The following is a 14,505-nucleotide window of genomic DNA, read 5'->3' as shown; positions in this document are numbered from 1 at the left end:
AATGAAGGAGTTAGCTCGAGATTTATAACAAGAATTAGGGAATAATTACATTTACACAAGCATTGATGCAAAAGCACAATAATAGGTATGCACAATTATTTATATTATCTAATCTACAACATTACATCACGGTTAATCAATCATTCAACAATGCCACATAGGAAGTCAACCAAGGTCAAACGGATTTTACAAGGCCGACTAGGGTAGGGGCATTACATAAAACAACTCATATATTTAGGAGTTGTTATAGAGTTGTTTCCTATGAAATAGGATTGGAGAATCCTATAAATATGTAATATGTATTACATGAAAAGAGAGTTAATCATGTATCATTTTTCTTGTAATTATTTGCACCTTCTATTTATCTTTGATCAAATTTTATAATATGGTATCAAAGCATTAATAACCCATGTGCCTATGAAGTGTTTTTGAAAATAATGGAATGGCTAAAATCATGGGAGTTTGTTGCATTGAAATGCTTGTTTAGATGCTAAAATGGTGTGAGAGTGAAAAGGTTGATTGAGGCATAGAGAGAAGCATCTGAATCTATAGGGGTGATTATTTATGATATTAAAATCTGCAACTTCATTGGTGTTTTCCAACATAGCATTCGAGTGGGATTGTAGCACAAGAGAGAATATTCCACATAGGAAAGATAAAGATAGATAATCATCCTATGAGAATATTTTAAATTTGGGAGTCATTACCAGTGCCTGGTATTTTATAAAAACAATTAATTTCCTATCCATGTGCCATTGAAATATACATTTAGCTTTACTGTTGCAAAATACTCTAAGTTTAGAGATGAGAATAGACTTATTTGTATGCATTGGAGCAGTGGGATCATGAAAAGATTGAATATTGGTTGGGTAGGTTTATGCTTCTATTGCATCTATTGTGACATAAGAATCATATAATTTGTAGCCTGAATAGAGCTACAGGAAATTAGATCTAAGTTTTTCTTTGACCGACATTCACATAGATCTCTTTATTAAGGCATATTTTAGACCGATGTTTGATGGTTTGAATCCTTCATAGCTCTTGACCCTTACATGGGAGGCTTGGAGAGGTTGTTTATTTATTTATTCCATTGACTAGTGGTTCATCCACATTCAAATCGACCTTTGTTTAAGTTGCTTGTGGGATTGGTGTTCATTTGTAATCATCAACATTGATTTGTGATTAGCTTATAACTATAAAGCAACTTCATGCAAGACATTCATTCTTTTTTTTAAGTCTATAATTGATGCATATATTGTCTCTATATTTTCTTATGCTCAAACGAGCACTGTAAAGACACATATTAGTGGCATATAACTCTCAAAAGGTGTTTCTCTAGGTTCTTATGATTGTTGAATTTTGTTTTGATACAACTATATCTAACTAGGGTTTTGTTGTGGTTGGGTCTTTTATGGTTTTGCAATAGTTTATCATCATCATTTTTCACCATATACAGATACTTCTCTAGGTGTTGCATGTAGTACCCCTACCGTAATCGATCTCTAACTTTGGTTTAATCTTGATTAGTTAATCGTAATATGGTGTTATAATCAGATGTTTGATTTAACGCATAGCTATTGATGTGGCTCTCACACTAGTTGTATGCAAAGTATTTAGTGTTTCTATTCTGTGATATTAGTATCGGACTAATGCTCTCATTAAGTTATTATATATGTATGCATGTATGTTCGTTGGTTGCAGGAAATTTCAGGTACAACACTGCGTGAGTGCGAGGTTCGTCGTCACCTGGTTTTGCAGGTTTGAGTGTACCCTTTTTAATCCCTAGAGTCGGATTAGGTGGTCGTAAGACCTTAGTCGGCCTTAGTTGTGCTCCAGTGAGCATCGCCAGTCGTCGTCGGTAATCCCTTCTTGCTTGGGTTTGCGAGTCGTCTGTTTGGTTGACCTTCTCGGTTTGCGTGCATGGTGTGATTGGTTAATTTGATTAATTAGTCCTTAGTAATTTTCTTTATTAATATATGCGTTTGTGCATTGAGGATTAATGGATTAAATTGATTGAGAATTCGTTATGCGATTTTCGTTGTTAATGAATTACCTGTTTTAAATTGGAAGCAAATTTGAATTAATGTCTGTTTTTGAATATTAATGCATTTATATATGCTGTTGAAAAGAACGTTTTAGATTTTATTGCCATAGAGTTAATTGTGTTCTGTTGGCTTATTTGAATTGAAAGGTTAAATTTGATTATATGAGAAATCGACTTTTGATTTGAAAAGCAAGTTATTTTGTTGTTATAAATAGAAAAGAATTAATTTTATGAATTATTTGTAAATAAAAGATTTTATTCCAAAAATAGAAATTTGGAGTCAACTCTTCCATATTACCCAAATTTGGGGAAATTGGAAGGGGATGGACATTTTTGGAAAAGATTTTGGGTGGGGAATGAAAATTGGAGGATTTGGGGAGCTGAGGATTGGGGGGCTCTCCTTCAGCCATGCCAGGATTGCGTATGAAGGTAGGGTTTATCCAAATCGTTCTTCCTTGTGGTTGTAAAAAGGATTGCTTGTTGCCAAATTCAATCTTTGATTGTTTTCAGTTTCATATTGGATTTGGGAGTTTAAAATCCATGTTTTAGCTGTGTTCTTCAAGAAATTGCATGGCTGTATCATTATGTTAAAAATGGGTTATCTTGCCATGTCTGGTTCTCTCTTTGATTAATATAAATAAATTTATACATTTTCTTTGTGCTGGGCGTTTTGTGCTAGGCGTAGTTGTCGTGCTTAAACCCGTGCATTTTGTTTTATATATCAAACTGTGTTTTGAGGGAAATGAAATCTTGGATTAATAATATCGAACTGTGTTTTAAAGAAATTTTATTAGTTCATTTCGAACTGTGTTTTAAGAAAGATTTATTCATTTATTCTTGAGCCGGGCGTTGCCTTTGTATCGGGACGTGCGTGTGTTTTTTGTTGTAGCGGACTGCGTTTGGGGTTTCCTGGTGGGGCATTACATTTGGTATCAGAGCCCATGTTGCAAACATTGGGATCTCTGGTGTCGCGTGTGCCCTCTATTTGTGTGAGGTGTATCGACCTTATGTGTATGCTTGTCCTCCTTTTGCATGTGAGTGATTGAGCAGACCTTAGCTGGTGTGTAACGTGTGTGTTCACACCTTGTTTTCGCCTTCGCGATGTTGGCAATTGAGTGCTTATATGTGCATTGTTTGCCTATTGATGTCTTGGTCTACGATTACTCTTATTCTGAAAGAGAGTCGTATGTACCTTCCCCATTGAGTGTTGTACTCTTTAAACTAATCCATTTGGATTGGTCCGTGCTTGTCTTGAATCTGAAAGTGCATATTGTGTTGTTAAAGATTATGATCTAGCTTAATGTTGTCCACTTGAAGGACTAATATGGCAATTATTGAATGCTTATTTTGTAGAAAATTAAATGATTATCCCCATTCTTCTCTTTCTTTCTGGAAATTAAATGATTAAGATATGAGTAATTATCTTTGATTCGAGTTTTCTTGATTGCGAAAGAGAAAAGGGTGTGACTTCTTGAACCCTTGAGTGAGCCTTATGATGCTTATGCTTTTAGATTATTAAAGGGCTATGGGTTTAAAAATTTATTTTGGGTGAATGGGAGAAAACTGTATGTGTATGCTTAAAGAATTCTCCATGTGTATGTTGTAGGAGTAGCATGATTAAAATTCTACCTTAGTAAGGTGCACTGCTATGCGAATAGATGAATTATGTGAAACTGCTTGGTTTGTAGAAGAAGTATTAAAAAGGAGCATGTTATTGTAGCTTCGAAGAAGTATTAATGTGTTTTCTGAAGGATTGTCTTAGGTGTTTTATTAAACTAGTTTGACTGAAGATTTGTTTTAGCAAATGCTCCATTGAACTCGCTTTTGGGTATATGTAATTACCTTAATGTGTTTAGAAAGTGCGGATGAAAAGCTTGTTTGATGTGCATGCATTAATATGTTTTATTTGGTTAATAGCTCTTTGCTTATCTTGGATCGTAATATGATCTTCTAAGAGGTTGCAAATTAGGACATGTGTCTATATTGTATTATTATAAGTGAGTGTTCTTATGAGGTCTTGCATTATCGAAAAGATTGTTTCTCTTGATCTCTGTTTTGTTTGGAAATCTAGAACCTCCTGTTGCGACCATAATTATTGAAAGTGTTTTGTTAGGCTGATTGTCATCCTTCTAAACGGTAGCGAAATGAAAACCGTGTAATTAAATGATAGGCTTGTAGTGAGAAATTTAATATTATAGCATGATCTTGATTGATCTTGTGTCTTTGTAGGAAACAGTTTGATTATCAAACTCTCTTTCCCTTCTCTTTGCCTAATCATGAGTTTTTTAGAAATGATAATAAAGAGTGCATTGATTTAAATAGAATGTTTTTAAAACATGTGAAATTGTATGTTGCTTTTGGCTTCGTAGTGATAGATGAAAGTCTTAAGCTTTAGAAATGAATTTGCTTAGCTAGTAATTTAGTTATGAATGCTTAGTAAGATTCGAGAAAGATGTAGGAATAATGTCATTTCCTTATGAAATTGTGAATTGTTAATGAATTCAGTACTTGTATCTAGAGTAAACTTGATTCAGTTATTTAAATAGAAAGCATAATTGGAATCTCCCTTGTATAGATGTTAGCGTACTGAAAAGTACTCCCCGTAAATGTGACTAAACCAGTATTGGTGTATTTGTGTGTATTGTAAGAAACCAGTGCTTATTTTATGTGCCCATGGATTGGTGAAGTAATCAACCATGGGGGATATGTTGCTTATGAGTATGGGAAACCGTACTGTTTATGTGATGTTGCTTATTTGTTTTCCCTACTGAGTACCAAACCTCGGGTTGTGGGTAACTCGGTATGTTAAGGGGTAGTATTCGAAGTAACCGTTCCTTGAATAGTATGGATTGGCGTACGAGTAATGTCGGCGCGAAGCGACCTTAGCTTCTCTACTTCGAGGAATGATATAGTTGTACCACTAAACTGTACCAAAGGTGTACTCAATACTTTCCCTTTGATGAATCTATTTTATAGGTTTATGTGTGCCAGCCTATTCCTATCCTTCATTTTGAGCATATAGATGTCAGTTTTCGAGCATTTTGTTGGATTCTATTGGAGGATCCTTTGCCTTGTCTTCATGAAAGGTAGGTTTATTCACATGTGCTACCAGTTAGTATGTGTTGGTGGGCATGTGGATGGACCATAGTCATGTATACCTCTGACTTACGACGAGTATCCTTCTAGGAACATCGCTATGCAGAGTGTGACCAGCGCGTGCCTTATCCGCGGGGTACACTGCCATGCGGGATACGTCCATTGCGTGTGTTGTCCGCTTGGAGTATTGCCATGCCGTGCTAAGACACGATGCGGGATGTAGTAGACATTTCCATGCGGCCTACCGCTAGGTATTGGGTAGAGCCATGCCACGTGACGACGTGATGCGGGGTGATGTCGAGGTGCACACTGCCATGCCATGCGAGTGTGTGACTTGGCCACACCACATGATGAGCTATTAGGATAGCTAGACGATTGTTCCTTCCTTCCTCGTTGGTGGCTAGCTTCTAGTCACGTAGTGATGTAATGTGCAATTGTGATATTCTTTATATTCTTTGGGGATCAGCAATTTATTTTACTTTGATTGTGAAGGTTTAGCCACGATCTTGTGATCTTTTGCGCTTTTGATTTGGTGTTGAGATTCCGGATTATTTTCTTGCCTTACTGTTGGAATTGAGGATTTATTATCTTTATTCTTCTGTACTTTGGTGGCTAAACTGGTTGATCCTTATTGTTTTCGGATGCTAGTCTTGTGTTGCAATGTGAATTCCTCTCCAAGAACGTAGGAGACGGGCTTGGATGAGTGTATACGAGGAAGTAGACGCAAGGAACCTTGAGGATGGGGGTATGTGAGGCTGTGTTGCAGCTAGTATCCACTACCTACCTATGTGTGGTGACTATCTCTTGGAGGCTAACCACCTTGCACAACAAGGGATATTCACAAAGGTCTTGTATGGAAGGTAGCACCGCTATGGTGTACCTAGCACCATCAAGCCTTTGAGTGAGATATTGGATTCTTATGATCATATTGTTGTTCTGAGATCAGGCATAGAGATGCTGATCGTGCATGTTATCATTGACCGAGCATTAGACGTGCTCACATGTGGCCTTTTCTGTTATGCATTTCAGTTATGTGGATGGTTATTATTGTATCATGGAGTAAATTGTGTTAACTTGTCGCTATGTTATGGGACATAGTCTTTGGAAAGGTTTTCTTATGCCTGGCAAGTGTAATCAATTGAGTTATTTTGTTGCTCTTATTTCATGAAAGCTAATTTGGCTGTAGAAGTTGATATTTTGAGCTAGTTCTATGTTATTAAATCTTATGATAAAGATGGATTGGTAAAGGAAAATTGATCTTATGGCATGTCTTTCTGTCATTTTGATCGATGATTATGGTAATTGTTGTTTACCTCCTTGTAATGTTTTAATTTGGTGCAATGAAAGGAAGAAATTCTTGTTTCTTTGTTATGATTGTGGATAATTCCTAGAATATTGTGGATGGCGTTTGTAAAGGATTTTGCAATTATATTTCATTTATTATGGAAAGTTTTCTATGTGCAATTTGATCTTTGTTGAATGAGTTTCAGGGCTGATGCGTACGACATGTTCTCCATCTAGCCTTACGACTTCCAGGAGTAAGTCGGAACCTAGGGGGGGAGAATGTAGTACCCCTACCATAATCGATCTCTAACTTTGGTTTAATATTGATTAGTTAATCGTAATATGGTGTTATAATCAGATGTTTGATTTAACGCATAGCTATTGATGTGGCTCTCACACTAGTTGTATGCAAAGTATTTAGTGTTTCTATTCTGTGATATTAGTATCGGACTAATGCTCTCATTAAGTTATTATATATGTATGCATGTATGTTCGTTGGTTGCAGGAAATTTCAGGTACAACACCGCGTGAGTGCGAGGTTCGTCGTCACCTGGTTTTGCAGGTTTGAGTGTACCCTTTTTAATCCCTAGAGTCAGATTAGGTGGTCGTAAGACCTTAGTCGGCCTTAGTTGTGCTCCAGTGAGCATCGCCAGTCGTCGTCGGTAATCCCTTCTTGCTTGGGTTTGCGAGTCGTCTGTTTGGTTGACCTTCTCGGTTTGCGTGCATGGTGTGATTGGTTAATTTGATTAATTAGTCCTTAGTAATTTTCTTTATTAATATATGCGTTTGTGCATTGAGGATTAATGGATTAAATTGATTGAGAATTCGTTATGCGATTTTCGTTGTTAATGAATTACCTGTTTTAAATTGGAAGCAAATTTGAATTAATGTCTGTTTTTGAATATTAATGCATTTATATATGCTGTTGAAAAGAACGTTTTAGATTTTATTGCCATAGAGTTAATTGTGTTCTGTTGGCTTATTTGAATTGAAAGGTTAAATTTGATTATATGAGAAATCGACTTTTGATTTGAAAAGCAAGTTATTTTGTTGTTATAAATAGAAAAGAATTAATTTTATGAATTATTTGTAAATAAAAGATTTTATTCCAAAAATAGAAATTTGGAGTCAACTCTTCCATATTACCCAAATTTGGGGAAATTGGAAGGGGATGGACATTTTTGGAAAAGATTTTGGGTGGGGAATGAAAATTGGAGGATTTGGGGAGCTGAGGATTGGGGGGCTCTCCTTCAGCCATGCCAGGATTGCGTATGAAGGTAGGGTTTATCCAAATCGTTCTTCCTTGTGGTTGTAAAAAGGATTGCTTGTTGCCAAATTCAATCTTTGATTGTTTTCAGTTTCATATTGGATTTGGGAGTTTAAAATCCATGTTTTAGCTGTGTTCTTCAAGAAATTGCATGGCTGTATCATTATGTTAAAAATGGGTTATCTTGCCATGTCTGGTTCTCTCTTTGATTAATATAAATAAATTTATACATTTTCTTTGTGTTGGGCGTTTTGTGCTGGGCGTAGTTGTCGTGCTTAAACCCGTGCATTTTGTTTTATATATCGAACTGTGTTTTGAGGGAAATGAAATCTTGGATTAATAATATCGAACTGTGTTTTAAAGAAATTTTATTAGTTCATTTCGAACTGTGTTTTAAGAAAGATTTATTCATTTATTCTTGAGCCGGGCGTTGCCTTTGTATCGGGACGTGCGTGTGTTTTTTGTTGTAGCGGACTGCGTTTGGGGTTTCCTGGCGGGGCATTACATTGCATCATTTTATCCTCTGTTTCTATGGAATCATATGTATGGAAAGGGGATGGCAGATCGATCTGCATGAAAAAATCAAATTGCATCTTAGGCTAGGAAGTGGTTGTCATTAATACACCTAAGAAAGATTTGGCATGGAGAGCTTACCTATTACAATTGATAAATTCATTAGCCTTTCAGGCCGCATATATGCAATCCTTCACACCAACTGCGGCAAGAGTGTCATCTAATTTCATGTACAATTTCTCAATTAGCATTTTGGATTTAAGTACACTATATGGAATGTCTTGTAGGATTTTCTCAACTATGGCTTCTACCTTTGAGCTTAAGTGTTGTGCGTCCACAATGAATCGCAATGTTGGCCAGAGAGATGTAACAACAATCTTAATCTTCTCTGAATATGAGAAATATTGCTGCTGGACAATAGAAGTTAAGTTGACTTCGGAGGTGTATGTTGCACCTAATGCTCGAAGTATGCTGATATAGGCATCTTTTGATCCCATTTTTATAATCAATCTTTCAATCTTTCCCTCTAAATCTAGATTGTGTTGTTGTAGCTCTAAGGTCTTCTCCTGAAGGGCTTTTTCTATTACCACTTTGGCTTCTCATTCTTTCTCATAGGTAGCTTGAGCATCATGGAGCTCTTTATCAATCTATGTCTCCTTATAGATTAAATCCTGTTGCAATTGAACCTATACATTTGTAGAGGCGGAATGATCCTTATGGACTTCAAAGAGCTTGGAAAGACTATTGTGCAATTGATTATCCAACATTTGTTTTGCCTTTTCTCTTCCACTAGCAATACCTGATGTTTATTCAATTTTTCTTTCAACGAGTCTTTCTCAATGATGGTGATCTGAAGTTCACTTTGAATACGAGCCATATCCATGAGACTTTTCCTCAATTGAGTAATCTCTTGGTTCATATTTTGCAATTTTTTAGACATGTCTTCCTTCTCTTGCTGGTGATTTTGGAGCTGGAGAGTCAAGATACTGATATTTTCTTACAATTTGGTTTTCTCTTCATGGCTTTGTTGGGAAAGTGAGAGTCTTCTCTTACAACTCTTTGCTCAGCCAAGTGATCTCCTTTAATGACTGGGCAATTTCTATATCTTTTTATTTGTCTTTTATCCTCAGGAGTTCCATGGTACTCTTCACATTTCTTAACACCTCTCTCTTTTCTAGGCGACGAGAGGCTTTCAAAAGGTCTATTGTCACTACCTTTTGTGTGCCTTCCATCACCTCCACTTTGTCTTGGATGCAGGCTTGGCTTATATTGATGCCTACTGCATGAATTGTATAATCTTTGGGCCACATTTGACCCTCCGATTTAATTATGTTAGGAATTTTAGTGGAAAACATGATGGACTGGTGTACCTCATCATAGACAGTCGTAATGTGCGACATTGCTGGTTTGACATCTTTCTCTTTTCTCTTCTGCACTTGCTTTGCCCTAGCCATTCTAGTAGCATCCACCTGATCTCTAAATTTGATAGGTGACAAGATATATTGGGTGGAAATAGGATATTTGGGAGACAAAGTGAAAGGGATTGGAACAACAACAGACTTGGATTGAGTGTCCTGACATTTTTTATATTGAAGGGGAGAAAGGAGGAATGCTTTGCTATTGTTCTAAAAAGGCAAAGGGTGGTGTAAGGCTCTGCTGAGATATAAAGAGCATTGGGATAGAGTTTATAACCTAATAAGATGTCACAGAAACACTAGAAATTGCAAAGCCAAGTGAGGAAACTGGAAGAACAAAATACGAGACAGTCCGCAGGGTTGTAAAGGCTAGGCCCATTACGAAGGGTGATGTAGAAATTTGATCAGAGACCACTACGGGAATGGAAACTTGAGCAGGGGTAGGGGTCTATGCTAAGGGGGTATTATCTTCCTAGGACATGGGAGGAACTGAAACTGGTGGACTGACTAAAGATTGAGAAGATAGAAGGAAGGAGTAAGGCATACTTGGGTTACTGACGTGGTAGGAGTTGGATTTGACATGACCGTTTGGTTTGAGGCCGCTTTTTGAGAGTCATCCATCTTTTGCCTCTTCTTTGGTTGTGAGTTTCTAGTTTCAGCTATCCTCTATGAAGGTTGAGTGTCCTAAGACATTCACTTTTAAGTTTGAGTATGCGACTATCTGACTACAGGAAACTCCCCCTCAAAATTGGGAGCGACACCAAGTTCGACCGTGATTCTTTTTCCTTTAACTTCTCATAGTTCATAAAATTTCTCCTCCTCACCTTCGATGTCATCATGATAATTGTTCCAAATATCATCAAACATATCATCCAATGGATTCACCTAAAAATCAAGGGTATAGTCTTTAATCTCTTACCAAAATATCCAAAAATCTGGAATTTTCTCTTCTCGCCAGTCCCTTTGCTCAAGCTTTCTCCTAAGAACTGCATTGGTATTCTTGGTAGGGTCCATCCACCCCTTTATCTCATAAAAATATAACCAAGAGGATATTTCAAAATGAGATGTGGTAACATGACCAAGGTCTAAGTGAATGTTCAAGGAATCCACCAGTGAATTATGACGCTCTTCCCATGTAGTTTTCCCATTCATGTATTTTGTCTCATGTTTATAGCTTTGTTAGCCTCCTATTAGGGTAGTATTATTTTTATAATAGGGTCTATATTAAATTATATCATTTTTAGAATTTGTTAATTGTCATAGCATCTCAAGGTGCATTTTTGGTAGAACTTAAAACCTTCAATTTTCTTTAGATTAAGAGGGGAGTCAAATAGTTTTTCTTTAAATAGAGAAAAAAAAGTATATTAATAGAAAAATTTGAAGGTTCAAAATTCCACTCATGGAAAATCAAATTACAGTTGATCCTTATTGAAAAGGATATGTGGGATATAGTAAGTGGAGCAACAATAATGCCAATTGATCCTGATGAATGCATAAAGTGAACTGTGAAGGATTGAAGAGAAATATCTTTAGTTGGTCTTGCACTTTTAGATGCATACCTCCACCACATTGACTTATCAAAGACCTCAAATGAAGTGTGAGGTAATTTGAACTCTTTGTTTTTATCAAAATCATCGAGTGCAAAGATTGGCTTATTTGAACTAAAAATGATGGAAGGTGACAACATTGTTCAACATATCAGTAAGTTTCACTCCCTATTGAATCAAATACCTAGGATAGATTCTAAAGTAGATGATGATGATTCAAAAGCTATTTTGTTAAATAGCATCCCTTCTAATTATGATAATATTGTATTCACATTAAACAAAGTAGAAGCTAGCCTAGAAGATACAATATCTACTTTGATTGATGAAGGAGCTAAGAAAATGGACTCAACTATAGAGGAAACTTCGATGTTTGGTAAAAACAAGTCTAACCATTCCTTCAAAACCAATTCTTCTACATCAAAGGGAAATCATTTCTTCAAGAATAGAATTTTGTGCTACTATTGCAAGAAGAATGGACACATTGTAATAAATTGCACTCAGCGTGTCAAGGATCTCCTTGATGGAAAGTTAAATACAGATAAGGCATTGGCTGCAAATGATGATGAAGAATGCTTTCATGGGGTGGCTATTGAAAAATATCCACATGAGGATAGTGAGAAGGAATATTTTTTCTAAATCAAATCTACTGGACTTTGGAGGCACAGGAGGTTGGAGGTCATTTAGTGACCTCTCATCAATCACTAGTGACGAGGTCATGAAATTGCATTAGTGACAAAACTATTTGTGCCAAAATGACTAAAGCCAAGATTGGTTTCCAAATGGTAGCAGAAACTATCTCATATCATTTTTTTTAGAGTATAAATGATCTATAATGGTGGCTACATGCATGACAACAAGGGCTTGGTGTTCAAGTTTTTTATGTAAGTGATTGGAAGTTTTCCCCAATGACTATTGTTGGTTGTTTGTAAATGGATGTGCTTGTACCCATTCACAAGATGGTGTAATTGATTGGAAGTGTTTGTCCATAGTCACAATAGTTGGTAATTATGATTGGATGTGTGTTTTTGTAATCTTGTTGCTGATAAGATGAGGAATAGTACAAGATTAGGCATAATCTACTTCACTTTCATAATTTTGATTGAAGAATAATAATTTCAATTATTAATAATTAATTTCAATTTCAATTACTAGAATATTCTTACTTTTTTCACTTAATTATTACGCATTAAAATAAAGTAAATAAAAATGAGAAGTAAGTGAACCTAACCCATTAACTGATAAATATATCAATTATTCTAATATTGAAAATTAAGGTAGATTTTGAAAGTGAACCTTTCTCAATCACTTGAAATTATTCAAAATTTTCATATTTGGTTGTTAATTGGATATTATGTCAAATGATTTTTTTCTTTCCAAAAAAATGGATGTGTAAGTCTAAATTCTAGATGGAATTATTTTCCTTTTCTCTATAATAGCATAATTGGATTATGATGTACCAAACATTCTTATATTAATGTACTAGATATTTTACTTTGGTCATTTTACCAGTGAAAAATATATTGGAATTGAGATATCAAAAAAGATAAGAAAAGGTAAATGGTAAACAAAGGAATTGTTCATTTTTTATTATACTCAAATATTATCTCTTTTTTTACTTATGAATTGAATAAAGGGAAAGGAACAAATATAGTTCTTTCCTCTAGCTCTATGAGTTATAAATAAAATCTATTCCTATTTATTCATAGAAATAATGTGATATATTCTCATCCTTTGAAACTTATTGTATAAAAAAATTTCTTCCCAGAAAGCAGTTGTCTTTCTTTCTATAATATCATCCTTTGCAACATAAAGAGGTTGGAAGTCGGGACCAGACATCAGAAATTTATTTCAATACAAACTAGAAAGACGGGTCGGTATTTATTGAAACCTTCCAAACAGATGAAGATAATACAATAAAGAATTGTCTATTGTTATATCTTTCATATGATCGAATCGATTTCTACGAATAAAACTAAAACACTAGGTCCTAGAATCACAAACTGTAGGAGTTTCCTCTTCTTCTCCATAGGAATTTCTTCATTCTTTAGATAAAACAATTTTATCTAGTATAGAAGATAATCCTTTTTGCCCTACGATCTTATATAGGGAAGCATATAAGGAATCTTTTTCAATGTGTATGGAAATGAAAAATATTAGAGTTGTTCCACTGAGAACAAACCGAACAGAGGAAATAAAAAACTAAAAAAAATGATTATTTTTAATGAATATAAACCTTTTTAACTGCCATTCCTAATGGTCTTCTCTTTCTGCTTCTAATAATTTTTCATCTTATTATAGTGCCAATCCAACAGTCAATCCCAATATTTTGGGATTGACAATAGCATATTGTTTTAATATAATAAAAGTGAGTATCTCCACCATTTGTTTTTTATGGTGAATTTGTTTAACAGATCATAAATAACGTGATCCAGAAAGATCACTTGATTTGATTCATAAATGGTAAAGTTCAATTATATATCCCTTGATGATTTCTTGAATAACGTAGGAGGCATTTAAAATAGAAATTTTTTTTATTAAAAATAAAAATATTTTTACTGTTCAACTTCGAATCTACCTTTAACCATCAAATCAAATGTGACTTACTTGTCTTTCTCTTCATAACAAGGGTTCCTTTACCTTAGTTGTTTCTACTTCATATAATTAAGTCTTCTCCATATTATCATATCTTTGGAGTCAATAATTCCAAAAACTATTGAACTCAATCACCCACTGCTCTTTATCCTCGGTTTCCCTTTGGGGTTGATCCCATCAAACTATCCTAGTTGGATCATTGATAGATTTTAAGGTTTTTCTATAAACCCAATCGATTATTTCCGGTTACATAAATTAATAATTCAAACTGCGCTCAAAGGTAGGGCATTTCCAATTGATATGGGAGCTCTTGGACTGGACAAAATAGTATCTCCAATCATAATCCCCCTCGGATGCAAAATATATGTCTTTTGATCATCTCTGTAGTGCACAAGATAAATATATGCACTTCTATTAGGATCACTTTCTATTGTTACAATTTTTCCCAATATGTTGTTTTCTCACTCCATCGAAAATCAATTTGATGATACAAACACTTGTGACCTCCTCCTCTATGTCATATGGTAATAATTCCACTATTATTATGACCTTTCCCACAACGATGTTGGCCAGAAGTCAATTTATTTTGTTGATGAGATTGGACTTTTCCATCAAAACTTGATAGAGATTTATCACGTGTGCCCAGAGTAAAAGTGATGTACGAACGGGTGTTCATGTTTGAAATTAAATAAAAAAATTTGAAGGAAAAAGTGGAATAGAATAACCTGGTTTTAGTGTAATAATAAT

The sequence above is a fragment of the Cryptomeria japonica genome, chromosome 1 (genome assembly GCF_030272615.1).
Source record: "Cryptomeria japonica chromosome 1, Sugi_1.0, whole genome shotgun sequence".
NCBI classification, from domain to species: domain Eukaryota; kingdom Viridiplantae; phylum Streptophyta; class Pinopsida; order Cupressales; family Cupressaceae; genus Cryptomeria; species Cryptomeria japonica.
Note: the sequence above shows the minus strand (reverse complement) of the source record.